The 26933-nt window shown below is 47.4% G+C and overlaps 1 protein-coding gene across 1 annotated transcript in view; it reads left to right on the forward strand.

The window, feature by feature from the left end:
• Positions 1 to 3423: 3423 nt before the first annotated feature.
• Positions 3424 to 26933, forward strand: part of LOC139049671 (uncharacterized) — a 71722-nt gene continuing 48212 nt past the window's right edge. The window contains exons 1-6 of the mRNA XM_070525361.1: positions 3424 to 3654; positions 6564 to 6587; positions 9130 to 9147; positions 14376 to 14390; positions 20595 to 20695; positions 25915 to 26006. The gene's annotated coding sequence lies outside the window, so the exon portion shown is untranslated. The remainder of the gene's footprint in view (positions 3655 to 6563; positions 6588 to 9129; positions 9148 to 14375; positions 14391 to 20594; positions 20696 to 25914; positions 26007 to 26933) is intronic.

The following is a 26933-nucleotide window of genomic DNA, read 5'->3' on the forward strand; positions in this document are numbered from 1 at the left end:
TCCGCAGAAGCAGCAGAGGAAGCTGCGATTGCCATTGCCATCACCCATACGGAAGCCCGGTACATAATAACAAATTCAAAAACAGCTACACTAAATTTTTGCACGAGACCGAGTCAATCCATTTTCCTGCTTTTTGCATACTGGACTCACCCGTTGCACCTCCACCCCGCCATGTGGAGCTGATATAGGTGCCTGCGCACTCCGGGAATCCCGGAAACGAGGCTGCCAAACTATTAGCCCGAGGTTCTATCAACGGGGCTCAGATAGCCTCCGATCCGGGATTCACGAAAGAGCGCATGGACTATTTCAGCGATCTGACGCAGGCTTATAGAGCCGCACGTCAGATCTACCCCCCACCTCACCCATCCCCAGATAACAGACATGCGACACTTTGGGTGTGACTCCAGACCCACACACTCCCCTCCCCTGTCCCCCTAACCCATTACGGTCCCTCTTTCCCCACCCCCGCCTGTACCCTCTGTCCCGAACCGTTCGCATCCGCCATCCACATCCTCTCGCTTTGCCCGGCGGACCCTCCCCCGCGGGGCCTGGAGCACCTGACTTCGTGGGAGGACTGGGAGACCGTGCTCCGCCCTGAGGACCCGGCAACGCAGACCATCACGACCAGCCGGGTTGCCAGTGTTATGGACCCTACGGAACATAAACACTTGAGTGGAGTACGGTCGTGCGGGTGCCCAGGGGCCTACGTGCCCCGAACACCTTTGTTTGATTAAAGTTTTTAACAACAACAATAATCACATAATGTATCGAGAATGCTACACGTTGCTTGCGCGCCTCTATGCTAATAACCTGGATGCACATAAGTTCTGCTTAGCGAAAAGAAATGTGCAAATACGTTCCATTCACCACTTACTTATTGGAACCTATAGAGTACGACATTAGGAATAATACCTGTGTAGTGAGTACATTGGTTTGAAAGTAAGATTATAGTAAGTAGATAGAGAGTAGACAGGTTCCAAAGTAGGCGGAACGTTTTTACAAACGTGTTGTTTAACAAATGTGGATTTTTCATGCTTGTTTTTAACCTGAGAGGCGTGCGGCTCAGCTTGCGTGGCTGCTGAAAAAAATCTGCGTCTTATTTGAGTTCTTATACATGTTTGCTTTTTTGCATCTACAAACGAATACCAGGAAGGTAGCTACTCAGGGGCCGCTTTCCACCAGTGCCGAGTCTCGAAGGCTCCGTTGAACTTGTCAATAAACAATTCCTGCCTGAAGCAACTGGTATAGTCGTATGTTATAGAAGTTCGAGTAAGAAATTGCCCAACGGAAGTGAACAGACGGCTCCAGGCAGCAAATTCCAATTTTCGAATGTTATAGGGAAAACTATACTTCAACGCTTCAGTTTGTGATCAACAGGGTACAATATTAGGTATTTAATAGCATTTAGATGAAGGTACCGCAAAATATATGTGCTAGGAAAAGTTGGGTGAATTAAGGTGTGAAAGTGCCTTAGGAATTCTATGTAGTGACGAGCGCTTTAATTGGCTCACACTCACAATTGCGCTGAAAAAAACGCGCCGTCCGCTCCAATGGCAGCAAAGCTACCATCATCAGCAATGGCTCATACCTCTCGTAATGCAGAGGATACAAGCACTCAGCAAAGTGAAGCGTACAGTTAATACATTCATCTGAATCGCGCATACCACGTGCAGAAACGCGGCGTCTCGTCGAGTGGTACAAAAAAACACGTGACCTTCTCAATGGCTCATCCCTCCGTAAGCAAGCAAAAAAGCAATGGATGGATGGAAACAACTTTATTCTGAATCCGGCAAATTTGACGACCCGGGCTCAGGTCTCCCATGAGGGGACTTCGAGGCCTTGCCTCGTCGCCGCCTCTCGGGCTTGCTGGACAGCCCACTCTTGTGTCTTGAGGTTGTAGCTGCGCAGAGCGGCGGCCCACTTCGACGCAAGAGCCTCCGGAGCTACTGCCATTGTAGCTGATGTAACCCGACACTCCCACAACATGTGTGACAGCGTCGCTCTAGTTGCCTGACATAATTTGCAAAAAAAAGCAAAAAAGCAAGCAAAGCTCGTAAAGCCGAGGCAACAAGCGCTCATCAAAGTGCAGCGAGCGGTACATACATTCATTGAAATCGCCCGTACAACACACAGAACAGCATGCGTGTCAATCCCCTGCTGAGGGGATGCAACGTAAAGTCCAAGAGAAACGTCGTCGGCGCGAGTCTGACCCCGCTGTACGAGCGCTCGAAGCAGCAGCTTAAACGTCTAAAACAAGCCGAAGAAGCCGTATAATTTTGAATATATGAGACCCGCCGGGAGCACTGACGCGAACAACGATAAAGACATAACGTTAAAGTAAAGGATTACTTTTGGGTAACTGCGCAATTATTGTTCTTGGCTAATTATTAGTAATCGTAATCAATTATATTTTTGCAATCAGAGACTGTAGTTGCAAACGTTAACTTTGTTTTTGTTTAACCTGTAGATGCCTGCTGCCAACGCTTCCTAGGAAGTTATCTAACGTCCGTTGCTTCAACATATAAGCTGGGAAAACATGCAAATTGTGTTCCAGCGTCTCCGGCGTCTTATATTTGAAGCACCGTAGCGAGAAACACCACACGATAAAGTAGAGGAAGCTTCGCGTCAAATATCTTTCATGGTTCTGCGCATCACCGTAGGCACGGCTGTTTTTCACATTAACAAATGTCACCTCGCTCATTCACTTCTCTATGTCTCGTTTAAAACTAAGTTGAAGCCATCGATTTTTTTTTGTTTACTTGCGACGCTTCTCCTTCCCCAGGTGCAATGCGTTAGAAAATCCACGGCGCCAGCTTGGCCTGCACTTCTTGAAGACTCTTGCAAGTTCCGCATACTGGCCGGGTAGCACGCATAGGAAAGCATGCAATACCATCGAAAAAAAAAAGCGGAAGGAGCTCACTGCGGAGAAGCACGGAAAGGAAGACAACTACAGCGTCGCGTTTCTTGTTGTCTCTTCGTCTTCCGCGCTGTGCTCGTCATGTCATGGATCGTCAAGACGACCGAATCTCTACCCTTGTTAGCCGCAAGGAGCTTCATTTGTCACGCCGTCTGACTACACCGTTGAACGTTACTGTTCGCTTATTTGTTTCGTTCTCTGTTCTAGCTGGAATTTCTTCTTTCTTTTGATAGAAACCCAGATATTTCATCATGCGCATCTGGGGGTTTGTTTTGTTGATTGAGCTCTGACTGTCTATTCGAGAGAGAGAGAGTAAACGTTTATTGTAACAGAGACTGTTTGTTTATGGTGGGTGGAGCCCCTCCTCCAGGGCCCCAGGAATGCTTCTCCTCAATTGGTATCCCCCTCAATTGGTATACGCCAGCACCATGCTTTGAGGTCAACATCATCACCATCGTTATCTCATGCAATGTTGCAAATAAAGAAGAAGAAGAATGGGAGCCGAGCACGAGCACGAGCCGCGGGCGCTGCTCGCTAAGTTCTGAACGTGCAGCGCGTTCCAGAAACGAGGGCTCTCAGACCCCAGTACGAGGCCGTTTCTGTGCTCAGCGGTTCCGCCTTTTCTGCGAAGTCTCACCCCGTCTACAGCCACCCACGGCCTTGCCCTTCCTCCTGAGACGCCGGGTTCCTTGGCCACTGCAACACTGGAACCATGGAGTCTACTGTGGGTGCAAAGGGTAAGAGAAATTCTACTTTCTTATTTCCGGGCCCTTAACTTCAGCCTAAACGTAAGTTTTATGAAGGCATAGTGGAGGCGAAGAACTAGGAGTGGGCGTCAGGGATTAACGCCGAGCAAGGTGTGCCCAAAACCTCATCATGTCGCGGGAAGTGTTAGCACAGCGCTTCCGTCTTACCATTATCGGCACCGGCTGCCAGGACTGCTCACGCGCAGAGCTTGCCGGGCTTTGGTAAACTTACTGGACGGCAGCTGTCAGGAGCGTGATTGCTTAACGATATTGCAGTGCCCAGGATGCCCACTTCGATTTTCACTTACCGTGCTACTTGCTCTTCGTCGCCCCAGCAAGCACTAAAGGACAAAATTCAGCCATCGTTTATGGACTCACCTCACGCTGAGGACTAAGTATAAGCGCCGTTTTAACGCTAATATTCTGATGGGTATTTCGGTTTGACGATGCTAGGCCTAGGTGATGGCATCGGGGCGGAAAAGTGGGTCGGTTGTTGTCTAGCAGATGAGGCCAGAACATAAGTGTGGAGGAATCTCTCAGACAAACTGACATTTTCTAGCCTCACCCTTTTCCCTGCCGGCAAAGACTTCCTTTATGCGAGTTGGTCATGGTATGTACATATACCAACGGTAGCCGCCCGGTAAACTTTCTGGAGCCAAGTAAACCCTGCACATGCGCAGTCGGGGCAATACGGCACCTATAACGGTAAGGCCGTAACGCTATGCTCTCAAGTATCTGACACTGCCGCACTCAAGGGCGCGCTCACAAACCTGCGGCTGGAACATTCGCACAGATTCAGACGAATACGATATACATTGTTGGTGACAGAGATACTGTAACGACTGAAGTAGGAAAAGGACTTGCGCTGAACTTTCAACTAATCTTATTCGAAAAGAAAAGTTACCGAATATAAACCAATAAATATGTGTGGGTTAAAATTAGCAGGCCATCGTCATAGCGAATGCGCAACTAACGTCGAGGTTAAGCTGGTTACACTTACGGTACTACGCTAGCACTAGCGGCATGCTTAAATTTTTTTTTGTCAGTGAGAGTGATAAACGCTAACCTAACCCGCAAGTGAGCTTTCATTCAAATATGGAAGGGCTCAGTGACGTCACGGGCAAGCTGCTGACTATGATGGGGTAAAATAGTCGCGTCCCAGAAAGCCTGTGAGGTCATGGAAGGCTTTCATGATGGAAGGAAAAGAGACAAGTGTTTTCCAAATTCATCGCTCTCATCGATAAGGAACTTCAATATGTCCCGAGCACTCACAGATTACCACGAGATTAACCTTTTTTACGCAGTGGCGATCATGATCCCTGCCTAATTTTCATTTACGCATTCTTCATTTCACTATATTGGTGGATTCGACTGGTCTATATTCGTCTAAGTTGCGTTTATCACAGGTCGCTTTAGATTAACCCGCCCTGCGATAGAGCGCTCGTCCCTGGCCCGTCGACCAGAGACGGATTTCACCGGAACTCCGACGACGTGGTGCCGTCACCTCCGGATTGGTCGGCAAGCTCGGCTGTTTGCAGATGAAGGCATAAGGGAAAACGCGATCTGAGGTTGTCCTCGGCAGGAGGCGGTCATTTCGGGAGTCGACCAGCGTTTGTGCGCAGACACGAGTAAAAGCGGGTGAGAGAGAAAATCTTGGGGCTCTAGCTCCTTCAATATCTGGGTTTGCCAAGGTACTACAGAGGAGAAGGTTCTTTGCTCGTTTTGTCTGCGTTGATCCCGAGGCGTGCCGGCATTGTGGAGTGAGGTCGCGCGCTGTCCATGCCCATGCGCGACTTCTCCATGCCCAAGCGCTGGCTGCCGGCGCGGTGAACCTGGAGAAGCAGTGGGCACTGACGCTCCCATTTGGTGATCGCTGTGTCTAAAGGTACGTCGGACGTACGCGAATCCCAGAAGCTAAAGGTTCTAAAGGTGCGTCGGACAAGCTTTCTCGCGCCTTACGGCGCACTACCTTCAAAAGGCCACCACTGATTTTCCGAGTGTAACAGTAGGGGCCGTAGTAGAAACATGGTCAGCTATCCTGGAACACTATCTTCGCTCTGTCCGGCATACCTTTAGCTTCTGGGCTTCGAGTACGTCTGACGTACCTATAGACACAGCGATCACCAAATGGGGCGTCAGTGACCACTGCGTCTCCTGGTTCACGGCGCCGGCAACCAGCGTTGGAGCGTAAACTCGCGCTTGGACATGGCCAGTGCGCGACCTCACTCCGCAATGCCGTCACGCCTACGGACAAACGCATACAAAAGGCGCAAGGAAACTACTCCACCGTAGCACCTATGCAAAGTCGGATATTCAAGAAGCAAAAGCCCCCACATTTTCTCTCTCGCACCCGCTTTTACTGGCCACTCCGCACTAACGTCGCGTGATTTTTGAAATGACCATCTCGTCCGGGTTGAGTTCGCTGGCCCAAGCCGCGCGTGTTTTGGGCGACAGTTTTGAAAAAGAAAATACCCGCTATGCACTCATTGAGCCTTCGACAAACCACCGAGAGCGCAGGATCGAGTGCCGAAACGTCCCCGATATCCTACTCCCAACGCGCGCACGACGTCACGATCACGTGCACCTCCGGCAAAACGAAATCGAAGCTGGTTGGCGGATAGCTATTGCAGTGAATTATCTAGCGTGCTCTGAAGCCAGCCAGTACTTTCTCTGGGTGTTCCGGGTCCAGCATCACCACTTAAACAAAAAATTAAGAAGCAATACATGTGTCATTACTCCTTTCATATCAACGAGGAGGGCGTTAGGACAATGCTGCATCGGCAGCTCTACAATGTGCCGCTAACCTGAAACTATAACTGTGCAGTGGCTGCGAAACATTGATACGCGCGACTTAGTTATAGCGATAGCCTTCTCACGTCCCGGTATGCTTTTCCTTTCAGAGTCAGCTGGAAGGGACATGTCGAGTAAGTTTCCGCCGATAATTGGCAACTTGGTGCCCTTTACAATACCTTTTTTCTTATTGCAATGTTTAAGTCATTTTGCGAAGACCAAAGACTGTGAAGGTAGCAACAATTTCCTGAAATGATCATGACGAATTTATAATTATGCAACTTATGCGAAAAGAGTACGTAAAGTACGTTTCACAGAGCTACCTGTTCGAAGGCCCATTGTGCCTTGAATCTTGCATATACCGTTTGTATATGTCCTTCATTTTAGGTTTATTATAATTTTAATGAAATAATGATCTCCTCTCTTGCGTTTGTGTTGCGCAATCATTTTCAAGAATCTATGGAACACCAGCGCTAGAACTACTTAACAATCAACAAACTACGTTTGTCAATTTCTGCGTATTTCCTTTGTTGTTATTACTATTTTATTATGCTCGAATGTTCCTGAAGAACAAGTACATAGACACCCTTATGTAATCGCTTCGGGCAGCTAATGCGTAAGCAGGTTGTTATATGGAACTTTCTGTACACAAACCCTTAAAATCACAACCGTCAAACACATAGACGACTAAACTGTGCTAGACAGTACTGGTGCCCGTCTCCGTAGCACAATTCAGCAATGGCTGTTTTATAGCGTACGCTGCTATGGGCTCATTCCAATAGATGTTTCAGCTGACGATGGTGTCCGGTATCCGGTAATGAGAACAATAGAGACTTTTAGCTTGTACGCTATTCCGGTAAACGGGAGCGGTTTGGGCGGATTACCGGATGGAACGGGAGCGGCCGGAGCGGTGAAGCCGCCTGGTGTTGCAGAGCTCAACCAGACAAACGCAGAGCTAAAACTGCAGTAACTCACCATATCCTGCTTCGCTACTCGTGCAAATTTTTGGCAGCGGCGTAATTGTGAACACGATTACGCCACTGTCGAAATTTATGCCAGCAGCTAAGCAGAATATAGTAATTAGCTCTGTGTTTGTGTGGTTGAGCTTTGTGCCACCAGCTGGCGCCACCCATCTGGCCGCTCACGTTTGCGCTCCCGCTAAACCGGGAAACCACCCGCGCTTGCCCGAATACCGGACACGCTAAAAGTCTCTAATAACATATCCGGTTCCCGCCGGGGTTGGACCCGGTCCCGCTGCGTGGGAGGGAGCAGCTCTACCACTCAGCCCCGCCAGCGCTTGATAAAATACTGCGGAAAAATGCCCTATAAAGACGTCCTAGCCCGCGAGGAGAGACGCGAGGTCGAGTGCATGCCACGTGGCGTCGATGCGTGCACATTTTACATTGCAGCTGCATATTATAACGCCAGGCAGAATGCGAGGTAGCAGATGCGCAAGTACTGGCATAAGGCAGTTAAAAAGTTTTGGGGAAGAAAAAGAAGTTTAAGGAGATGCATACAAGAACGCTAGAATAATGTGTCATGTATCTGATTAAATCAACCTGGCGAGGTGACTGTCACCGTCGCGTTACAAATGGGGTGCCAATAAATCATCATCATCGTAACATGCCGCTTGTCTTGCGATGTGAGATGCGCGCCGCGTAGCGCCTATTATCGCTGTTATTGCAGTTGCATATTATTACACGAGGAGGTACCTCAAGTAGCAGTTGAATAGGTAACGGTTCAATGTAGATAAGTAAGTCTTGAGGAAGAAAAAGATTATGGATAGGTATAAATATTGATGTAATAATATACACGAATGGTGTACCTGAATAAATCAAGCCAGCTTGGTGAATGTTTTTCACCATCCAGTTTCTCAGGTGATTCCCTTAAATCATCATCATCACCATTACCATTGTATCGTGTCATTTGACACGCGATGTGACATGTGCGCCGCGTAGAGTCTATACGTACAAACTTTGCATTCCAGTTCCGTTATATTCCACCACTTGTCCTGACATGTAGCAGTTGCATATAGCAGTTGCATGCCGTGCGTAGCCGGGCGTTAACTCAAGCAGGCTAGGTGGCTATTTGTCACCAACCCGTTTCAAAGAGGATGCCAATAACATCATTATCATCATCATCAACAGCAGCGTACGGTGTCACAGGTCAAGGGATATGTTATGCCACGTAGTCTGCATACCTCTGATTACTCTTCGGTATACTTACGTAATGGCGCAAGGTACGAACCGCTGCTGAAGAGGCGGATCGTAGATCTATGCGCGCGTCTGCAACCAGGCAACATCGGTATCAGCAGATCGCTATGCAAAGAGCAAGACAAGCTGCAGCGCAAGCCGCAGCTTGCCGTCGACGACGGGAGGACAGTTCAGATCCTTCTCGTGAAAACGATGCGAAAAGACTTCGCACCGAAGACACTGCAGTGCGTGGTGCCAAAAAAATGCAGCTCCTAAGGAGCCGCTCCTCCAGCTTACTGATTTCTGATAAAATTTCTGATACTTCAGTCATCAGCATTTGCAAGCGTGCTTTGGCGACTTCTCTTTAAATGCGGTCGATACCACCAAGGCTCATGCGTTGCGATTCTTGAATCCTTGGTCTTCTCAACCTACCAGTCTTTTTTTCTTACAAGGCCTTTCTTTCTTTTTTTTCTCTTACTTCTAGGGAATTCCAGCGTCTCCATTAAGTAGCCCAAGGCAAATTCCTTGAATGAGAAATACTGCCGCGTATCAACCACCGCAACGCCGATTATTGCTTTGGTTGACGGAAGCCGCAGATTCGGCTTGGTTGGCTCTCATTGAGGACGAGTTAACAGCGACACATCTTGCAAATTGATTTTACAGCGAAGACCTTCCTGACATCTCTTGCATAGTGGTGCCTAACCCCGCGCACACATTGGCTTACCGTGGCCATCGTGAAAGGTAGACGTGCGGGCGAGCAGAGGAGGAAGGTGGGAAGTTTGTTGGCCGCACTGGGGCTCTGCTGCTTGCCGTGCCGTCCGCTCGTCCGTATTTAACACTAATCGTAACAGTTAAAGTGCAGCTGAACAGAATGTGTTCATCGAACACATGGCCAGTCATGTTTTTCGCACTCATGTCCTACGCCGCCGCCGCGAGCTACACGGCACTCGCCTGAGGCCGTGTAGGCGACAGCGGCCACGTTTCCTTGGCCGAGGATGTGTCGGCCAACGGTGGCTGCAACAAGTTGGCCCCATCGTGTAGCAGAATGCCCCAGCTCTTGCGAAGGCAATTTGTCCTTGCTGGATAAACAGCACTCAATGCTGCACCAGTGTATGATATATCATGGCATTCCACGCAATTTATTTACGTGTAGTTAGCTCTGATGGAGTCGGGAAGGACGTTAATACGGCACCAAGTTCGTAGCTGCTGCAGTCGAGTCGTCTCCGCCGTCGCCGCTTTCGCGTTGTGGCAACATCTCTGTGGTGCAAGCACGGGAACATGCCGAAATATGTATTCTTGGCCACTTAGCATGCAACAAAGCCAACCTGCGTTCGCAGTGCCATTTGATGCATGGGAACACGCTACGTGTAGGACGGAACATCACAGCAAACTTGATGGGACCTGTACCTTACTTTGCGCGGCTCACAAACTTCCTACGCGCGTCCGGCTCCCAGCCGTACGTTTGCCCTTCTCTATGGTGGCGGAAACCCAATGTGTGAACAGGGTTATCGCCAATAAGGAAGAGGTCTATAGAGGAATTGAGAAGGGAAAACCGAAAGGCCGAGTTATTTTTTAACCAATACTATAAAAAGCCATCGAAAGCACAGGAAGAAATGAAACAACGGTGTTTAATTCAACGCAGAAATAATAGAAAAAGGAGAAAAACGAGAGTGGACGAAAAGTCGATTTGCCGCCGATGGGAGCAGAACTGACACATTCGGCATTAGGCATGCGGAGGTCTGCCGGTTCAGCTGCGGCTAACCTCACTTGCATGCACACTCCGTGCAGATCACTTCCATACAGATAGCGCGCCGTATAGATACAGATAGCGCGCAAGTGAACCGTCTAAGCTGTTACCTAAACTAACCTAACATATGGTAATATAACCTAACTACCGCTAATATAGTCCTATAAGATTTATCCGACGGAATATTGGGCTACAGCCAGTTTTATGACATGGCGGAAAGCTAGCACCGCTTGTCAGAGTGTTTGGCAGTGCTCACCGCGGGACATAGTTCTTTTCAGTGCGTTTCTTCTAAAGCAACAACTCAGTCATAGAGGGGAGCCTAATTTCTTCTTTGTGCAAGCAAATCTGTTGTATTCTTTAATGTGGAGGCATACATTTGAACGGTAGGAATTTGACCGGGGACATGAGGAACGCGTCGTTATGCCAATTTTTTCGTTGTAGACCAGTCCATTGCAGATTGAGTCTGTCTGCGAAGTATGTGTTACTACTTTTCCCACTATTTCTGTCGGGCAGCGTACAATCTTCGAAGTACCTGTACTACCGGAATTGATTAATGCTTCCCTGGGCGTGCATACATTTAGGCACTTACCAAATACCTTGCAAATTTCTGTTTTCCTTGTTAGGTAGCGACATCTTCCACCTTCTCCACCTCCGCCTCCTCCTCATAGTCAGTGTTGTCCACCCGCCGTGGTTGCTCAGTGGCTATGGTGTTGGGCTGCTGAGCACGAGGTCGCGGGATCGAATCCCGGCCACGGCGGCCGCATTTCGATGGGGGCGAAATGCGAAAACACCCGTGTACTTAGATTTAGGTGCACGTTAAAGAACCCCAGGTGGTCAAAATTTCCGGAGTCCCCCACTACGGCGTGCCTCATAATCAGAAAGTGGTTTTGGCACGTAAAACCCCATATATTATTATTCAGTGTTGTCCGCCATTTTCAGACTATCTCAGTTGGGGCGATTGAGAACGCCTCTTTGTGTCACAGCCGTTTCTCCAGCACAACAGACATTGATAATTGTAAAACGCAAAGAGAAAATGACAAACAGAAGGAAGCGCATTCAGCCGCTGAGTCTGAGGTCTGTTGCCGCTGGCGGTGGTCAGTGGAGTGTACGTTTATTGCCCGGTCACACGTCATTGTCGGTGATCCGCGACGCGTTGTATGCCGCACGCCGCTGCTATACTCGTAGTCACCTGCGATACCTTTACGAAAGGTGGTGTTTCCTGCATGTATTTCTGCTGCGTCAGTAAGCATTCCTGTTACCGGTGCAAGAAATATGTGCAGATTTTTTGTGCACCCAACCAGATAGCCGGAAACCGAGGTACAGGTTTCTTTGCACATTGTGGGCTGCCCGTACACTTAAGCTAGAAAATCGAAAAGTTTTAATTTTTCCCACCATCAAAACGATTTCCTCGAAGCGTCAAGAGCAATAGATTTACTGACACTGACGCACTTTGTTCGCTTGGCACTGCCAAGCTTCCTAGTGAACAGCATCCGATCATACTGCAAAGAACATGCGGGACGGAAAGTTTTAAGCTGCATGTCAAGTGTCCACGAATAGGATTCGTGGGAGGCACTTCAACGTTCTACGATGCATAACTATTTATTGCGATAGCAACTATATAGACACTCGCAGGAGAACTTCGTGATTTTCCGTACAGAGTCCAAGGGCTATAAGATCGCGGCCGCCGCGCCGTCTTAGGTGTGAGGGAAAGCATGCGAGAGTGAGTCGAGAAAGGTGGTGGCTTGGTACGGCGGCGTCTTCTCGCGCGCGCAAAGGCGGGTGCAGGGAGATTTGCGTGGGCTAGGAGGGGGTGGGGTGCGAGCATGGAGAGCGCGAGTCTTCGCTTCTACAGCGGCCGCGGCTGCGCACGGTGCATGCGGCTTGGCACCGACGCGCGCGCCTTATCTTGCAGGCAATATGCGCTGGGTTCGAAGGCTAGGCAACCTGAGACAGCTGATGGCTTCGTGTGTTCTGTGTTCTCACACGCCTATAGTTTGCGTTGAAGCAACCGGCGGCACGCTCGCCGCTGCTGCCGCTCTTGCAGCGTTCTTACAGCGAGCGGTCATCGAGTGAGATGTATTCATGCTTGACTTGTGCGCGCCTGACACCGTGCTTCTTAATTTAGTTAGTAAGGGCATCTCTACAGCATTTTATACAGCTGATAAATCTAATAACCCTACTGCGTCCAGCTGGCGAATAATTTGGTATCGCAATCAATGCTTCACTCTTCGGGCGAAACTGTGACTTTATTAATAGTACTAGCGCACAAGTACTAGCAAATTGGCGTGTATAAATGCTGCACTATGAAAACCCCACGTTATTACCTATGAAACAGTGTGCATATGGGTGCGTTATTGTTCATAAGCTCATTGGCATAGGTGATGCAGTGCTATTACTACGTAAATAGCCCAGCGTTCGTGTAGTGAAACAAATATTTTCTATGTGGCTTTCCCATGATAGCGATGGTGTCATATGTATTCCGAGGTATTTGTATACTGATGTGGCTAAATAGGGACATTATTCACCGTGTAGGAAGGAGTTGGTAATGAGGCTGTGCTTGCGAGTAAATGACATTGATTTTCACTTTGAGGGATATGGTGGCATATGCCATTTGTTACATGAGTCGTCAACGATATGTAAGTCAAGTTGTAGTTGCAAGGAGTCTTCATGCGAGTTAATTGGGTTGTAAATGACACAGTCATCAGCAAATAGCCGTAATATTGTAGTAATGTTAACCGGTAGGTAGTTAACATATATCAAAAATAACAAAAGGGATAATCCAGCGCCCTGGCGTACTAATTAACACCTGAAGTGACGTCCGTTAGTGGCGAGCGACTGTTATTAGCTGAAGTGAATTCCTTGCGTCCATTGAGAAAGTACCCCATCCATGAGTATAGGTACCATGGTAAGCCAAAGTTTGAAAGTTTACTAAGCAAAAGAGAATGAACTACACAATCAAATGCCTTCGAGGAGTCTAAAAATACGGCGTCTACTTGTATGTAAAGGTCCATGTAATGTAAAAAGTCATCAGTGAACTCCGCGAGTTGACTTTCGCACGATAAACACTTTCTAAAGCCGTGCTGGTTAAGCTAAAAGAAAGTGATTCTGGGTCAGTCATTAAACTGGACAATTTTATGTGTTCCAGTAATTTGGACGAAATGCTTGTCATGGAAATCGGGCGGTTACTAACGTTAGTACGGTCACCTGTTTCGAAATTTTTTTTATTTTGTTGCGCAATATCTTTTGAGTACTGGATTACCAACTTGCCCGGAATGCTGCTCTCATTGAAAAAAGGAATTACTTCCGCTTTTCTCCAGTCGTCAGGGACGTCACCTGGCTTTAAAGATTCCGTAACTAATAAGATTTTGGCTGGTGGTGAAATAGTATTATTAAGAACCTTGCTGTCAATTTAGTCACACTCAGCAGACGAAGATAGTTCATTAATGTAGGCCCTGCTATGCTATGTATACTATGTATACCCTGAACGGTAATAGTTATTTGAGGCAATTCGTTCAAATGGGAGTTGGGGGCGGTTTCAACGGAAAAGCTTCTGAAGCTAGAGAACACTGATGAAAAATAATTATTAAGAACAGTAGCACACAATTCAATTTTAATTGGCTCACCGTCAGCGTTAACAAGATCTATGGTGTTGGTGCGTGTTTGAGTGGACAGTAAAGGCCAGAATTTGTTAGGGGTTCTATGACGTATTTAAAGAAGGTCAGACGAGTAAAACATGTCCTGTGCGTCCTTCAATTAAGATAGGTGGTGACACTGAGCCGGTACTTTTCCTACGTTTGCAGATTGTTATTACATAATGCCATTCTATAGAGATGCTTATCTTATATTATCGTGCAGCTAAGATTTCTGCGTACTCAGGTTTCGAATAGGGCATTATCTTCTCCGCCACTGAAAGCGGAAAAAACAGCATTTACATCGTCTCATACGGCACAAACGTCTGATTGATACTGTTGTCTATTTTATAGTAACTGGGGAAGATGGTAAGTATATATCAACGGGAACCGTTGCTCGAACACCCTCTGAAAGAGACTTGAGTTTTCGTGTTTCTCACCCAGAACACGGAAATATCGTTTGACAATCTAAATATAGTTCGAATAAATTGGCGCTATATTATGTTTCTTGTACAGAGACTCGCTGGAGCGATGAAAACGACTGAACATGCCTTCAAATTTGACTCGTTTTTGTCACAAGCTTCTGTTTACTCAGAATTGTCCTATTCTTGAATTATCGGCTCGTGAAGCCCGCTGTCTACTGATATCAGTAGCGTCGATACATACAGATCTTGGATAGCAGTTCCATTATATTCCACCAGGTGTCGCGACACCTAGCCGTTGCATATATCAGCTGCATGATGCGCGTAGCTGGCGTAGCTGGTGCGTGCACATGGTTAACTCAAGCAGGCTAAGTGGCTATTTGTCACCAACTGATCATTACCATCAACGTATGGTTTCACGGCTCAAGGGATGTGTCGCAGAACAGCAATACATTTAGCCTTGATATTATTGGATACCCTTGATATTCGGACATCCTAAAACACGCAAATTTTAATGCGAAACCGTTATTGGCCCTCTTACGAGAAGATTAGGAGCTTTAGTTGGCGGCGTGACCGAATTATGGCACAAAAAGTGGCCGATGGCATAGAGTAAAATCCCGTCAAAAGTTACTCCGATTGACGCAAAATTTCTTAGGGAGGTTCTTGTAAACAAGATGAATTATTACCTTTGAAAATAATTTTAGGCAAGTGTCGGTCGCGGTGGGAATCGAACCCAGACCTCCTAGCTGCGAGGTGAGCATGCTTCCCGGACGCCAAGTCGGCTGCACGGTTCTGATTGGCTGAATGGGAGCCCAGCGCCCGCGTCATTGCGCACGTCACGTCGCAGCCGTCTGGCTGACTAAACGTGCGGCCATGATTTCAATATTTGCATGGGTTGTTGGGCACGTGACGCCGTAGCCAATGGGTGGCAGGTGGCGTGACGTCATGAATGTATAAAATGTGTCTATAAAAAGCATTAGTGTCCAGTTGAACGCCGTTGAGCTGTCCTCGCGGGAAAGCGAGCGCGTTGGGACGTTTGGTGCGTTTTCGTTGGCCTTCCGAGGCGGAGTCAAAACCCAGGCGTGAGCTTGCGCAAGCACAGAAGGCGCAGAGTAAGGAATCCCCCAAAGAGACTATAATGCTTTCGCATTCCCAATCGTAAGCAGTATGAAGCGTATGCCGAATTTGTTCTTCCTTCTGGCTCAATTTCGGCTGACAGTGCTGCGAATACTATGTCACCTAAGGTACAAGATCATGTGCTTTTTCCTTGTTTCGGTATTTTTCCTGTTTACCTGAAACACTGTCTCTTGTACGTCTTCACTTCTGCTACTTCACCTTCCACACTTTAAACCCTACTCCCTCCATGCCCTCCGATCACCTTTCACGTGTGACTCTTGTGTACTTTAGGCGTTATTAAAGAGTTTCATAACTAAAGAGCTGTTTCACTTTCCGTGACACGTGATACGTTATAAGTCCTCATCTTAGGATGCGTCGCATCTCTGCAGAACAGCGGTAGACGCGTCGCATTATCAACGTTTTAGCATTCGCATGTCATTGCCAACCGTGATAGAGCGATGAAACAAGCAAAGATGCACTGAAAGATTTAGCTTGATATGCGTTCTGCGTAGTCAACGCATCACCAATGCTGATGTTGTGGCGCCATCTGCTCCTTGGAGCTCAAAGCACCTTTCCAGGTCGTGGTGCCGCTTCTTTAGGCCTAGCAGCATCAAAACAAGCAGCTAATCTCAATAACAACGATAAAGCATCGCTAACAACTGGTCCCCAGGGCAAGATGGGATTAAGCGATCGTTGATTTTACTGTTTGTTTCTTTACCTCACGAAGGAAGGCGAGTAGAAAAGCGGTCAGTCTCGGTGCCGCCATGTTGTAACGCAATCACGCTAACCCTGCGGTGGCCACTGCTGTACTGCCACGGCAGAGAGACGCGCATGCGCACAGTCTGTTGGTAACGTACCACGGTAGGGTATCACGTGTCGCGCTAAAGCTATTACGGTGCGTTCCCATGAGCAACGCTTGCAAAAATACGAGCAATTTTTTGTTCTCCATGATATGTGCGTTTATTTCGTTCGCACGTACAGACGAGGAAACGTAAGCACAACCCCCTTCACAGTCCAATACTGTGAAACCTTTTTTTGTTTAGAAAAAAAAAGTTAAAGTAATACAACAGATGTACACTCTCAGTATCTTCCATATCGTTTCCACTATGTAAGTCAAACGTGAATGTAACAAATGTTTCGTTTACTGAGGTGAACATAAAAATTATTCCGCTTACTGCATCCAATATATGTGAAATGAATGACACTGTGTGCCATCACTTCCTAAGGTGGAGCTTCTTGTCTCTGCTGCAGTGTATCAGCAGTGTATATATTGTTCTACGTTGTTTCCGTTAGGTAAGCTTAACATATTTCCAAAAAATGTTCCCTTGCAAAGATATGGGACCAACGTGGAACGAAATCAAAGATGGTGTAAGAGAAAACACTCAAGATGTCAGACAAATTACGCAAACTGTCAATGAACCCTTCACCAATGCAATACGTTTACCTTTACAAGCGCAACAACCGTATTTAGTGTTTACGTTTCTTGATAAGGCATTCATTTGTCGTAAGTGTAGTTGCTGTATTTCAGTTGCATCGAACCATTTGTAAAATAGATAATGAAGTTTGTTTATTCAATGCATGCGGTTTCTTTTTTTTTCATCGTGGAATTATAAATTAGCTGTATGCATTCCAATAACATCCATTCAATACACTGCAAGATATTACTTCAAACGGTTGTGGAATAAATAGCATACGCGCTAATATCATAAATTTCCAGTGCAGATCAAATGCTTTTGTTTTGAATTGAAATATTGGACTCAAGAACTTAGAATTAGATTTCTTCGGATTACGGGGGCTTATTACGAGGTGTTGAAACGATGATTGTAGAATGCCCACGCGCATATTCCAACATATAACTATCTTTCTTTTTTTCTTCTTCCAGACATGAACTGTGGCAGACTTTCACTTTCTCAGTGCATTTCAGATTTCCCCAGTCGAGTGATATCGCAACAGCGTTGCACGAAGTAAAAGTAACAGCTTTACCATTTATTCCTGTTATAAGTAATGCGTGTGTTATAGAGTTGTAATTCAGCGTAATATTCAATTTTTCACAACTCGAACTCTCTGCAAGAAGACAATCTAGAAATAACCGTTATATAAATGAAAAAGCCTACAAAACAGAGAGAGGTGTAGGTATGCTGCAATACCACTGAGGGATGTGCATTAATTGGCGATAACGATTTGCGTCCGTTGTCATTCACAAAGTGACAGGCGGTGGACTATTCTGCCAGATTATACACTGCTAGCAGCATTCTTGCCGCGGTAATACCGAATGGCCAAAATCTAACGTGACTGGGCTACGCGGAACTATAAAAAAGGGGAAATGGGGCAGCATAGGCGCTATTCTGGACACTATTAAATTTATTTATTTATTTATTTATTTACAAATACTGCTGTCTCGGTTTCTGAGACATAGCAGGAGTGAGTACAGAGCAATAAAAAAATACAATTACAAATACTTTTAACAAAATTCACCAGAATACAAGAAAACATCAACTAATGGATAATTACGCAATTCATTTTCAAAATGCTCAGTACCGAGTCTGCGCAGAGACCGATCATAACCCATCTCTTGACATATTGTATACTTCGCCATCTCATGTCTAATTAGCTGCCAGCTTAACGTACACTGAAAACATTTGCTGAATAGAACTCTGCCGCAAATGTCTGCCAGAATGGCAAGTACTGCGGTTCAGCCAGCGTGGAATTAAAGAGCAGTGTACATGGGTTTGCCTGAACTTCGTCCTCCTGGCTTCAAGTGCCTTAACAACTTCGCAAAGCCTTTCATTTTATACCAAATGTATTGCCTTTCAAACGCAACAACTCACGATGTTTATGCATTCGCATACATATGCATTCGCTTGTCTCCGCAAACGCTCTCATCGCTGGGAAGCTTGAACTGATAAAGTTTAAAAAAAAAAGAAGTAAAGCTTGTTCCACGCAATGAAAGCTGTCAAAGCAGAGAATCTGGTGGTCGTCTTTCACAAGTTTTCGGTCGTGTTTAGCGAGATTTTCATGAGTATTTTGCCTTGTTGTCGTCATTTTGCTGGATTCGAACTTCGGTTCCAGATTGCGCACGCCCTTCAGTTGCGTGAGCTTGTGATCAAACCACAGTGTATCCCACACCTTGCAGCTGCGGCCGCACTCACGGTCGAGGAATTATCTCTTGAGCCGTCCATCGGCACCACTCTCCGGGGGAAGAATCTGTCTGCGTTGATGTCTCTGCTCGGCCTCCTACTCTCGAAGTTGCGACTTAACTTGCCTCAGCTTGCGCTTGGCTTGGGTTGCCTTCTCTCGAAAGCGGGGGTTGGCTTGCCTCCACCAGCGCTTGGCATGCACTTCCCGTTCTCGATCCTCGGCGGTAGCGCTTTGCGTGCGCATCTCGCTTTCGAAGCTCGTGATTTGCGAGACGTCGGCGCTGCCGTTCTCGTGACATGTCCTGCTGCCGCTCGCGCCGAGCGTATTGAATAGTGCGAAAAGGCGCGCGCCGGCGAGACACCTGCTCCTATACCCCTCTCCCCCGGTGCGTGCTCTGCCCCCTTACGGGACGGCGGACGCCGGACGGCCAAGGCTCGACTTGGAACAGCTCCACTGTTAAAAAATAGCGCCACGAGAACCTCTGAAGCCACAACCACAAAGAATAGACAGATCAACGTATTGTATGTAGGCCCGTAATTCTCACGGTGGCTCAATGATCGCAGCTCTAGTGTTCCCCCATAGCATTTTTTGTAGTAAATTGTGTGGTTTATACGGCCTCCGAGATCGAGTGGCGCGCGAGCACACCGCCCACTTTTGGAGGTTGTGGTTTATATGTAGCGTCCGAGATTAGCACCCTTACGATCTAGGCGGCCATGGTTGACAAGTGACAACGCCCTCTCCGATTTGCCCGAAACGGCACAATGGTGGAATCTGGCTAGTTCCAGTATTTACACATTGCTTCAAGCAACTTTGGTAAATCAAACCGCCGAGGCAGTCTGTCACACGTGCGACTGCTACATAAGCGGGTAAGCGGGAACTAAAAAAGAAAATCCGAGGCCATTCCGCCCTGCTAAGGTAGATGACCAGCGAAGCTGTAATCTTAGTGGTAGAAAACTTCTGGTATGGACTTTATTGGTAGCACTCATTGTAACTTGGTAACGAACGTTACAATGGCTTTCGGGTTGCTGTGATATACACTGATGGGCATACTCGCAACTAGAAACACATTCTTTGATAATGTACGCCGCTGGGTGGTCGGTTGGGCCGGATCGGTGTAGCATCTCAAGCGATATCTCAAGGTAGTGGTTTACAGGAAACGCGTAAAGCATTACCTCTTCGGTCCCGACACATCCACACTGCAATCACCGACAACGACCACAAGGGTAGTGTATAATTGCGACTAACCCACGCAAAGTGAGTGGTGAATCTCTGCGTTTTGAGTCAATCACAGATGCCGCAGCAGCCCTCTGGGCCTCTCTGATTTGCTCAAAATGCCGTCATTACTGGCATCTACAACATGGCGGAATTCGACAATGTCAAGAGTAGTACCCCGGTTCTGCCAACGGCGCCGTCTGGCTCAGCGTTCGGCCCGACGCCCTGGCCATGCGGCCGCATTCGGGGCTCCGACGCAGGTCGCGTGGCCGTCACGTTCTTTGATTGGCACTTGGTACCGAGCTTCACTCACATTGACATTCTATAAGACTCCCGTCCTCCAGTTATTTCTGTCGAATTTGCCCAGAGTTTGACGCTCTGCGGGTCGAGGCCTATACGCAATGCCTGCGCATCGGTTTCTTGTGGAGCTCCAATCTACTACTAAAACCTCAACTACGTAGTACGAAAGCCAGTGAAACAAGCCCAATCATTATTTAGAGCTAAGTTCACTTTGGCTGAACCGCAAACAGAGGACAAACCATGAAAAGGCGCCGAATTACACTGTCGCTTTTCATTGCCACCACGCTAAATCAATGAGAACTCCTTTGAGGGGCTTCTCTGCACAGTGCACGCTTATCGTTTTGGATTTTCATTTCTCTGTTTCTCTGTTTGTGCACCTGTTCAGGGACACGAAGTGCTTCTTGGTGCTGCTCCTCTCGTGCTGCGCTGCGTTGGCCGTGCTTGCGTTGCTGTTGGGCGTGTTCGTGGCCACCAACTTCTTCATTGGTAATGACCCTTCGTTGGTCGCGATGCGTAGATTCCATGCTTCTGATTTCGTCGCGGTTTGTACGCCATGTGAGACAAAATTTTTCTCTTTCTTTTTTCATGCATTTGGCACGTAAAGTGGCATTTCTATCCAGAGTCTATAATGCGAATGATTATTTGCCTCATTCTTGGTACTTTGAGGTAGCTAGGTAGGTTCTTGTCTAATGGTGAAGTTCAACCTCTGCTATCAAGCATAGAAGCCCGTTGCTGTAACTGGAAGGCAACTGTCATCTTATTTTTCTTAATTGCCTTAATTGCAAGTTCACTCATTATCAACACACCAGTTCAGAGAACAAGCACGTGAAAGGCACATGCAAAATATACCAACTGGAGTGCTTGTCATAACTATTGGCTGTATTGTGAAGGGTTAATATAACGCCGACAACCATTGTGAAGGGCATTCTTGCTCTTTTTGCACCTCCAGATTGGCGCTTATACTTTCGCGGAAGTGCATTCGCGCAGGTCGTGCATCTGGGTTACAGGAATATCCAGACATTCTGGAGCGCATGAGACTGCATGTGAAGGCCAACGAGCATTACTAGGTCAAAAGGAAACCCCTGTATCGTATATTGTTTTAATGTGGTGACCTCACAGAAAAATAAATATATGTAGACCGCTTCATCGGGCGAGGAGGATAGGGCTCGCGGAGAGGTTTTCCTCCTCTACGGCTTGGGTGACCCGGCGCGGCGCTGCTTGAAAGTATTGCTCTCGCGTGCTGCGGAACAATTTCGAGATGTTTTAGATTTTACTTTGTGAAATTTACGCCATGTTCTTTCGTATAAGGTCGTCAGGGAAGCCTTTCGGTGCATCGGTAACTACTGTAGGCAGAAATATGGCTTGGGGGCGCGTCGTAGAGAACTGAACGAACACAACCGAATTCAGCCGCAGTGTACGCGCATTGTAGTCGCCCTGCGTGGATGTGTTGTTTAGCATTTTGCTTATATCGATTTTAATTCAACAAAGAAAACCGGCGTCTCTGTATTACCAGCATTAAATAGTAAATCAGCTCACTGTCTGATCATTGGCGCAGGGAGTAAAACATAAAACATAAGAGCGCATGCTCGTGCACGGCCAACCTAAGGCAACCACGAAACATCTGAGTGGCAGGCGCTATCAAATATTTGTGATACACTAACGTTGTTCTCACGCATTTCAAGTCTAGTATGCTTGAAATTATCATATGTCTACGCTAGCCTTGCTGCATGGGGCCTGTGGCGCTGCTCAACACAGCGATCACTGCGGTTGGTGAGCCAGCACGATACATATATAAGCTGTGTGCTTCGGCATTGCCTTTTTGGCCTGTATACAGCCATAATATATGAGAGGGTTCGCATAAAAAGAATGCGATGGCTATCTATGAGCGCCAAATTTCCCTAATACATGTGAGTGCGTCGTAGAGAACTGAACGAACACAACCGAAAAGAAAATTCGGTTATCATCCTCTTTCTCTAAAAAGCAAGCGAAAACGGGCTAACGCCGCACAACGTTTATAAATATATGACCGCTGATGCCGTATGCTTGGACCTGCGCTATATAGAACAAATATATCTGTAATCCAGCACCTACTACTGATTAGGACGATCGCGCAGTTCGTAAACGGTCGCTTTGCTGGACAAGCTTAATTCAGACTGTAAGGTATGCTGCTATTACTAGCCAGAACTATTTTATTCATGGGTGGAAACTTCATCCATACCACCAAGTAGTGACGCAATGTAACCTGCTGCGGACAGTTTGAACGCTTGTCAAAGTATAACAGCACAGCTCCTATCGTAGCAGAACGGTACCCACGCTGTTACGATCGTCGCGTATGTTTCATGGCTCCTAAACCGCAGCTTAGAAATAGAGGATAATATTGCATTAAGTCGCATTAGTGATTGGAACATTCGGAAATACACAATTGATCTCCGAGGCTGATTGTAGGCTCAAATATGCTCGCACACATCACGCTGCGTGTTCCGTCCACCTCAACGCCAGCAAAAATGCCGGCCATGACGCCTTAAACCACTTCAGCACGTCTCACAGAACCCTTTACCACGTAGAAGACGCACGTCATACTAAACAGACCGCACGACCGCGAAAACAAATGCCAGAACCTACCGCTGAGCGTATACCTGCCATGCCAAAGACCCAAGCCAGTATGGCGCTGCTCATAGGCGGCGCCACTGCGTTCACAATAAGCCGGCGCCTACGAAAAAACGGTCTATAGGGGACACATGTTTTAGGTCTTCGTCTTAAATACTACTCTTATGGACCCTAGTTTAGCTGTATTGAATAAATTTCTTTCGGCCTCAACTTCAAATCAATAGGAATAAAAATTTGAGGCTTAATGTCCTCCCTTAAGAGTGGAACGCGGTAGCATTTAAAGATCACTGGCGGTTCCCGGCAAATGCAGCTTATGTAACCGTAATGTTTACCGGGAAGCGCTGGCGGCTCATGCTATCCACGAAGGCGACATTTCTAGTACAAACGCGGTCTTTTGCGTGGGTCGATGCCAGGGGTAGTACACAGCCGCGCCAAAATAATCATTTTCAGGTATCTGTTGGTTCGCACTTTTAATAGTTGGGTCTGAGAAGATTTTAGATAAAAGGCATGCGCTGCCTGGGTTCTGTTTCATGACATTTATATGTGCACAGTCATTCTCAAGATTGCGAGGGATAACTTCGTCATATATCTAAGACAAGATATGAGCAACTTTAGTGATAGAATAGTGTAGCAATATGACCCGCGTATATCACGTGGCATATAGCAAGACGTAGCGTATACATATAGCTCAATACATATGGATGATTTTTCCCTCACGGACGACGCCACCGACGTCCACACCGGATTTTCTGCGACATGAGGTTCTTAAAGGGGCCCTGAACCACCCCTCGGGATTGGTGAAATAACATAGTCCGCCGGCAGCATACGCTGTTGTGAACATCTCAGCCAAGTTCTGCTGTTGTAGGCGGTCCGTGGAGCTCGCAAGCGGAGCGCGAAGTCACCTTTCTCTCAAACGCTTTCGTTTAAAAAACCCCATGGTCCTCACTCTTTTCTGTGTGCTTTATTTCGTCATAAAGTACACTCCAATACGCGGCTGCTATTGGTTGCTGCGCTCGGTTGCAGCGCGGCCGCCGCGAGGTGCCGCCGTGAGTCCAGTGGCTATAGTGTTCCTGTATATGCTATAGGAACACTAAGTGGCTAAGCTCACTGCGGCTCTCTGAGTACAGCCGCGTTGGCTTACACTTAGCGCGGCATAGGCACCAAATCAGAAATTTGAACTGCGTGCCACGGTGGCGTCTCCGCCATAGCCTTCGCAGTGCAAGGCATTGGAGGAGAAAGGGGAGCACAGCTGAGGCCGTGTTTGATTGCCGATAATTACGCTTCTACTGAACGCATTGAAGTACTTTTTGCGGCAAAGTGGTTCTGAAATAGCATATCTTCGCTTCAAATGTCTTTCACCACTTCGACAAAAAGTGGTTCAGGGCCCTTTTAACGTTATCGTGTTGAAATTCACTTTTGCAACGAAGCTGTTACACTTCAGTTGGTCACAATTCCTCGGGCGGGGCCTAAACGTGAGCGGCCAGATTGGTGGCGCCAGCTGGTGGCGCAAAACTCAATCACACAAATACAAAGCTAATTTCTATATTCTGCTTAGCTGCTGGTGTAAATTTTCGACAGCGGCGTAATCATGTTCACAATTACGCCGCTGCCAAAAATTTGCACAAGCAGCGTAGCAGGTTACAGTGGGTTACTGCAGTTTTAGCGGTGTTTGTTTGGTTGAACTCTACGCCACCAGGTGGCTGCACCGCTCTGGCCGCTCACGCTTACGCCCCCGCAAATCCGGCAATCTGCCCAAGCCGCCCCCGCTTACCGGAATAGCGGACAGGCTAAAAGTACGTAGCACTCTATGTAGAAGCACGTAACGCTCCCCGCATACGTTTCCCGGTAAAGACAACTGTTGTGCAAGCTGTCGCGCCGACGGCAGCTTGCGACGTGAGGAGCGACGTCACTACCCTTTCATATATAAATGAACCAGCCTAGCAAGTGATTTCATTGTTTTTGCAACACCGCTATAGGTAGGCAACGCATAGTTAGGACTGAGGAGGAACCGTGTGAATACGAGGAGCGGCAAAGGGAAAAGAAACGGCAATGCGACCAGCGCCGGCATGCTGCCAAAATTACCATTACTCCCATTACTACCATTACTGTAAAGCAAAAAAAAATTGCATACCCCCTTCCCCCCCCCCGCCCCACAGCAGCTGTAGTGGTGGTTTTGAGCAGCTTACCCGCCGTGGTTGCTCAGTGGCTATGGTGTTGGGCTGCTGAGCACGAGGTCGCGGGATCGAATCCCGGCCACGGCGGCCGCATTTCGATGGGGGCGAAATGCGAAAACACCCGTGTGCTTAGATTTAGGTGCACGTTAAAGAACCTCAGGTGGTCAAAATTTCCGGAGTCCTCCACTACAGCGTGCCTCATAATCAGAAAGTGGTTTGGCACGTAAAACCCCAAATATTATTATTATTTGAGCAGCTTTGCTGGACATCCAGTTGCGCAGGGCCAGTATGGCGAGCATTTTTTTTTTACTTTTAGGTACAAAAATTGTTCGATCATAAGGACTCGTGCTGGATATAAAATGCAAAAAGTATCGGTGGTCTGCTACAGCTTGTGGGCCGATGACTAAGACCCACGAACTCGCTGTGCGGCAATTTAAGTCGTCCCTTATTGTTTTCTTCCCTTAATTGTTTATTCACGTTGTAATTAAACCTTACTGCAAGGTGTAGTGCGGGTGAATGAAACGTTCTTTTGGAATATACCATTGCAAGAAGGCTTTGCCAGTACAACTGTGATCATCCTTTAGACCATGCCATGCTCGCCACAAAGCCTAGCACAAAGGATCACCCGGCTTTCGCAATGCGGCAAATCGATCGTTATAGGAAACTCGCACATACGCTGGTGCCATATTCCCGTCAATCTAATGCAGGTGCCCTCCAAATGGCGACGACCTGGAGCGGCTCCCTCCGAGTGGAAACCGATCTCCAAGGCTTTGCTTGCCTTGTAATCAATCAAAACGCTTTCGAGTAGACGGCATATTTGCCAATGCACTAGGCTCCGAGACTCATGCGATGATCCAGCGTCGTATGGCGCCGCACTTTCTCTCGCGTTCTTGCGACTGACTCGTACCTCCTGCCCTGGCGCAGATGAAGAGGATGGCCATAAGAAGCATGACGATACCACTTGGAGGTACGGGAAAGGCGGCGGCGGTGGCGGTACTATAACAGCCACCACAGTGGTGAGTTTATTGCTCGTAACGGGCGCTAGTGACCACGCCGTTGAAGCGAGAGATCTTCAACGGCGTGGTCAATGGCGTTTATACAGGTATAGTTGACGAAACGGAGTTTCACCAACTATGGTTTCACCAATGGTTTCGCCAACTATAACTATAACTATAGTTTCGTCAACTATATAGTTTCGCCAACTATAATTTCGCCAACTATACCTGCATGTGCGGGAAGGCGGTAGCGGGCGATGCAACTGCACGCAACTGCACCGTGCGTGTAGATGCAGATACGCGTGTTTGTGATGCCCTGCAAGATGAAGCTGCTTGCAACTGCAGGGTGTGTGCCCGTGCAAATCCGTGCATGAGTGTGCGTGCGTGCGCGCAGTGTGAGATGCAACTGCGCGCATCTTCAGAGTGTGCAGTGTGTGAGATTGGGCACCTTTGAAGTATCTGGCATGTGACTTGCTTACAAAGAAAGAGGCTGTGCTGAGAGGATAATCGAAAAAAAAATGTTCACTCGTCGCGCCTGTGGACCGTGGAAGCTATAAGATATTGTTTCTTTCGCGAGAGTGATAGAAAACGCCCTATATCTCAATTTGCAATTTTCCCTTAAAATCCCGATAGAAGGCCCTATTCTCAGATCTGTTCTCATACCACCAGGAAAAGAGATCAGCTGTTTCTCAAATTAAAGTCACCAATGATTACTATGTGTGCTCTGAGAAACTCATGCGCACTCGCGTGTTAGTCGGTGGTTCGCCAATGGCTTGAGCTCGCAAAGTGAGCAAAAGTTTCAGAAAGTACACGTGTAATTAGCAATTATCATACTGTAAACTGAAGATTAAAAGTTTAACCTTTGTTCTAAATGGGCGTGGAACTGCAAACTTAAGGCTTCCCCTATCGCTCTCTGTCTGTCTCTTCTTCAGAATAATATCTCATAGT

The sequence above is a fragment of the Dermacentor albipictus genome, chromosome 9 (assembly GCF_038994185.2).
Source record: "Dermacentor albipictus isolate Rhodes 1998 colony chromosome 9, USDA_Dalb.pri_finalv2, whole genome shotgun sequence".
Taxonomy (NCBI): Eukaryota; Metazoa; Arthropoda; class Arachnida; order Ixodida; family Ixodidae; genus Dermacentor; species Dermacentor albipictus.